Source organism: Alexandromys fortis, unplaced genomic scaffold (assembly GCF_014885135.2).
Source record: "Alexandromys fortis isolate MF-2015 unplaced genomic scaffold, M_Fortis_MF-2015_v1.1 scaffold_7, whole genome shotgun sequence".
Classification (NCBI taxonomy): Eukaryota; Metazoa; Chordata; class Mammalia; order Rodentia; family Cricetidae; genus Alexandromys; species Alexandromys fortis.
In genome coordinates, this window is record NW_026067920.1 from 20,983,042 (window position 1) to 20,988,888 (window position 5,847).

Here is a 5,847-nt window from a genome sequence, read left to right on the forward strand (position 1 = left end):
GTGGGGAAAGTAAAGGAAATACGGCATTTGGCCAAGAATCGCCTAGGTTACCGCTGAGACTGAGGCGCCACATGCAGGTGCATAGCCAGCTGCATCTAACCCACCTGCCGGGGAAAGGCAATCAGAAGAAAAAGTTAAGAGAGCAAATTTTACCACACAGTCAGCAGCCAGAGTCAGTAGAACAGAGGAGAGGGTTCAGAAATTCTCTTAATTTTATGATTACAAGTTAAAATAAAAAAGATAGTAAAAAATCAGTACGGCTACACCCACCAGAGCTTATGAGGGCAGGCTGGCAGACGGAGGGAGCCTGTGTCCTACCCACCTGCCTTGTGGCCTGGCTTCAGCTGGGAGCTGGGCAGGCAAGTTTGCAGTAAAGGTTGCCTCAGGGAACTGCAGCTTCAGGACAATTAAAAATAAATAAGCAGGTTAAATATGCTTCTTTTACATTTCATAATTTTTGCTTCTTCGTCAAAAATCTGCTGTTTGTAGGCATGTGGATTCATATCCAAGGTGGATTAATTTCAGTTCCTTTGATCCTCATGTTAGTTTTTTTTTTTTTTTCTTCGAGACAGGGTTTCTCTGTAGCTTTGGAGCCTCTCCTGGCACTAGCTCTTGTAGACCAGGCTGGCCTCAAACTCACAGAGATCCGCCTGCCTCTGCCTCCCGAGTGCTGGGATTAAAGGCGTGCGCCACCTTTAGTGTTAGTTTTTAATCTGTCTTCAGTACTGTGGCTCTGTAGTGAAGTTTAAAGTCAGAGATTGTGATGCGTTCAGAAGTTCCTAAATTGTACAAGATTGTTTAGAATGAATTAGGCTATCCTGAGTTTTTGTTTCTCCATGTGAAGTTGAGGATTGTTCTTTCGAGATCTGTGAAGAATTTTGCTATAATCTTAACGGGCATTTGCAGTGAATCTGTGGATTGATTTTAGTAAGATTGTCATTTTACTCTGCTGGTTCTATCTTCACAAGAGAAGAGGAGATCTTTCCATTTTTTGATGTCTTAAATTTCTTTCTTCAAAGATTTAAAGTCCTTATCATACAGGTTTTTCCATTTGTTTGGGTAGAGTTACTCTAAGACATTTTATGGTATTTATGGCTATTGTAAAGGATGTTGTCTCTCATTTTCATATGTGTAGAAGAGGAGCATTTTGGGTTGTTTTCAGATTCTGTCTATGGCAAAATAATTCTGCTATGAACATAATTCAGCACATGTCCTTATGGTATGGCTGAACATCTCTTTTGTATAGGCCCCAAAACTAGTATTGTTGAGATTTAAGGTAGATTGTTGCCTAATTTTCTGAGAAATCGCCATACTAGAATCCAAATGGCTGTGCCAGTTTGCACTTCCACCAACAGTAGAGGAGTTTTTTTCTTTACCCCACATTCTCTTAAGCATAAATGCCAACAGTACTTTTAATCTTGGGCATTCTTACAGGGATAAGATGGAATCTCAGAGTTTTAATTTGCGTTTCTCTAATGGTGAAGGATGTTATCCTTGAACGTTTTTTAAGTGTCTTCCAATCATTTTAAGTTCATCTGCTGAGAGTTTTTAGTTTGGGTCGTACCATACTAATTACCCGAGTCCTTCGTATGTTTTTGGAGTGGATTAGTGATAAGTAAAGATCTTTTCCCATTCTATAGGCTGATATTGTGTCTTGTTGACTATGTTCTTTGCTACACAGAAGCTCCTCAGTTCAGGAGATCTCATTTATTAATTGTTTCTCTCAATGTCTGTGCCACTGAGGCTGTGTTTGAGAGGTACCAGTGCATTCACAGGTACTTCTAACTTTTTCTTCTGCCAGGTGTAATGTGGTTGGTTTTATGTTGAGGTCTTTGATTCATTTAAACTTGAGTTTTGTGCATAAAGATGAATATGGATCTATTTTCATTCTTCTACGTGTTGATTTTGTAATTAGGCCAGCACCATTAGTTGAATATGCTTTCTTTTTCCATTTTTCTATCAGCTAGGCAGACTTGCAACTTAAGAGGAGAATAGTTTATAAACTTTTGGTTATATATACAATGGTTAAAGCCTTAGTTATAATATTCTTAGGAGCTCTTGAGCCACCAAGTAAAATTCTTAAAGGGAGCAATGAGCCAGTTTCCAATAGAGAGCTTATAGAAGCTGCCAGACAGGTACTCACACAGGTGGAGTATAGATCAACAGGTAGAGTATACAATAATCAACAATTATGATTCAGCTACGGCAAGTGTGTATTAAGTATAAAACTTATTCTGCAGCAGTTTTATGAAAAAACAGAATGCTTTTTATGGCTGCACCTCCCCATTTTTGCCAGTTAAGATATTGATCTCTCAATTTAAAGCCGTAGCCTGTCTAATACAGGAGGAAATCTAGGAGCTGGTTTAGCAGAGAGTTGACTATGACCAATGTTTCTTATACTAAGCACTAGATTAATTGATAATTTAAGATAGTGATTCTTGGACAATTGTGTTTGCTCACTTCAAAAGCCAGAGTCATGGCCTTTTCCCAGATGATCGTTGCTGCAATTCGCACAACTATATTTCACTAATGTTATAGCTAAAGATCCCTTAAAGGATGTTATGCTGAATTTTACAAATGGCTCTTCCAATGGAGGGACCGCATATATGGTTAATAATGAAAAGGAATTGTGAAGCGTGATATGGCTCCTTGAAAACAACTTAAGAGGATCAAAGTTGCAGACAGATCTGGTATGGTGGCAGCAAGGAGACCTTGCTAGGAGGAAAGGTAAAAAAAGCCCTTGCAATGAATTATGAAAAGACCCAACTTATATTAATTTGGGGTTGAGGATGTGCTTGTGCTTTTTTCCCAGAAAGAAAATAAAGCTGGATGTGATGACTGCATATGCAGTAAAGGAGTGGCAGACCTGATGACATCGTAGCTGCAAATGCCCCATAGAGGGGTTGGAGAGGAGTTCCTTGGTCCAGTCTCCCCCACCCCCACAGAGAGGAGTGCCCGGTCTGCAGGACCTGCTGCCGCCACTCTGTACTGCAGGGTGCCGTGCTGCTGCTTGGAGGGACAACACTCGGGACACACACAGACCCAGAGGCCCTGCTGAGGTGACTGCGATGACTATAGTTTTCTGTAGTCTGAATCCTGTTTGCTTTGGAGCTGAAATGCAGACTGAATGTTTGACTCTTTTAGTCTTTTGGGGCACAGAACTCATTTTGATTAAAATATTGGACCTGAGAACTAAGACCCAAGCTTTCCCCTTGGAGAAAGAAAGACTCAAAATAAGGAATGACTGAAACCCCTCTTCACTTAAGAGGGGGCGGACTAAGGGTTTAACTGCTGCTCAGAGCCCGAACTGGTCCTGGATAACAGCAAGGCCACCGCACTCTCACCCCTCAGAAGAGCTTTTCCTGTCTTTTGATTAATGCGGATTTAAGAAAATTGTGACGTGTTTAATTGTGGATTTCGTGTTAATCACGGTATTGACCTGGTGATATTTGTAACTGCATATAAGATGTGGAGAAAAGTTGGTATTGACCAATAATGCTGAGAATTATGGTACTGACCTGATGATGTTTGTAACTGCTTTTAAGATGTTGAGAAAAGTTTGAAGCACCCTGTAAACGTTAGGATTTAATGTATATGTTAAGAATTTTAGATTTTGATACAATGTAAAAGACTTAGGAGGTATTCTAGATCAGATGAAGACACATTTTCAGCGCAGGCAATCCTTTCTCCTTTAAATAGGAGACTATAGCCTTTGGGAGCACGATAATTCATAAAGCATTATAGTTTATCCTGACAAGAAAGTATGGCTCTGAGAAACAGGGCCCAAAGGTATCTCTCTCCCCCCATCTCTTTTCTTCACAGAGATCAGCAGTCAATGATGGGTTTGAAGCATCTTGTCCCCAGATGCCTAAGACAGGAGCTTCCATAAAATGGAATGCCAGTTCCAAGATGACTAAATTTGGGTAAATGGGGAAGTCTTTGCCTAAGGAAGGTGTGATCATCTGTCCTGTTGCAGAAGCACAGGTTTTATTAAAATTAGTAAGAGAGAGTGGATTGTAGGCCCATATTTCTACATGGTATGACAACCAGAATCCCAGATCATAGTTTGCACCTGCCACACAGGTGGTCTGTCACCTCTCTAACAAAGGGTCAGGATGCTGTTCTGCTCCTTCTTTGTAATTTGGAGGATGCCTGAAAAGAGATGTTAATTCAGCCTACATGACAGAGCTGGCATACGGAGCAGGAAGACGTGACAGAGCAGGCACAGGTAGATGTGGACGTGACCATAGCCATTCACCTGGTTACCTAGGAAACAGAATGCTAATGAATTTCCCCTCAGTTTATGTTTTGGTATATAAGGCTGTTTGGAGAATAAATGGAGGAATTTTCAGGATGTGAACTCAGGATTTCAGGAGGGATCACTGAAAATCTCCCTCCCAATAAAGCTATGCGAGTTGTGTCTTTATTCCCACACCTCCCCTCTGGTTCGGAGAAATAATTTAGGGTCCGGGCTGGCACAGGACCCCGACAAGTTGTGGAGGTCACAAGTCTAAAATGGGTCCCTGAGGACCAAACTCAGGTTTAGACAAGGGTGCTTTTCTTTGTAGAGTTCAGAAGTGTACATTTTAGCTGCCCTTTCTAGCTTTACTATACTCTTTGAGACAGGGTCTCATGTTGCTCAGTCTGACATAAGCAACTATGATCTCAAACACCTCTTCCTCCTGTCTCTACCTCCCCAGTGCTGGGATAACAGGCATTTATCACCATATCTTGTGTGTGTTTCTGAACCCAGGCCTTCATGCAAGCCAGGTAAGCACTCCATCAAATGAGAAACATCCTCAGCCCAGCTTTTCTCTTTTATGTTAACAGTTGCTTACATTACTTGGCTTGTGTGCTCCCAGTATCTTTAAATCTACCAGCAACTCATCAAGTCCCTGTGCTGTGGGCTGTCTCTCCTGTCTCTCTCCCTCATTCTAAGGACCCTTGTGGCCTCACCTAACAATAGCAGATTAGGAGACAATGCTATCTGCCTCCTAGATTCACCTATGCAATGTAATATATTATCTGCCTATAGAGTCTAGGGGTTAGAACAGCATATTCTGGAGAGGGGATGGTCTTCTGTCCAACACATGGTCAAAATCAGTGACCAGGAGAGTCCACTAGCTGGTGGCAGGAGCAGAGCTGAGGCTCTCAGCGGTTCACCATGGCATGCATCCAGTCATGTCCCCACAGTCTCAGGAGGCGGTGCCCCACATTGTGACACAGGAAGCAACGGGGCAGGTGGCACCTGAGGATACAGCAGATGCCACTCGCCCAGCCCAAGCTCTCCTTTCACTTTTTATTTCGAAACAGCTTGAAACAGCATCTCACTAAGTTGCTTAGGTTGGCCTTGAGCTCACTTATAGCTCAGGCTAGCCCTGAGCTTGTGTCCTCCTACCCCGGCCTCCCAAGTATAGTTGTTGGTTTTTGTTTGTTTTTGCTTTTGTTTTCCTCTTTGCTCCCAAATAATCACATTTGGAATTTATTTATTTGAGTCTTATTCTTTCTTATAAATGCCAAGCCTTAGCTTGGCTTGTTTCTAGCCAGCTTTTCTTAAATTAGCCCATCTATCTCTTGTCTCTGGGTTTTTACCTTTCCATATACCTTTCTTTACTTCTTACTCTGTGGCTGGCTGCATAGCTGGGTGGCTGGCCCCTGGAGTCCTCCTCTCCTTCTCCCTTTCTTTCTCCTTCCTTTCTACTCTTCCTCTTTCCCATTTATTCTCTCTGCCTGCCAGTCCTGCCCATCCTTTCTCCTCCCATGTTATTGGCTGTTCAGCTCTTTATTAAACCAATCAGGTGTTTTAGTCAAGCAAAGTAACGCAACTTCACAGAATTAAACAAATAC

At 42.1% G+C, this 5,847-nt stretch overlaps 1 long non-coding RNA gene across 1 annotated transcript in view; it reads left to right on the forward strand.

Moving 5' to 3' along the window:
- The window catches only part of LOC126500745 (uncharacterized), a 42,752-nt gene extending 38,349 nt beyond the window's left edge, over positions 1–4,403 (forward strand). Inside the window, exon 4 of the long non-coding RNA XR_007591417.1 lies at positions 2,813–4,403. This is a non-coding gene — a long non-coding RNA (uncharacterized lncRNA). The remainder of the gene's footprint in view (positions 1–2,812) is intronic.
- The last annotated feature ends 1,444 nt before the right edge of the window (positions 4,404–5,847 follow it).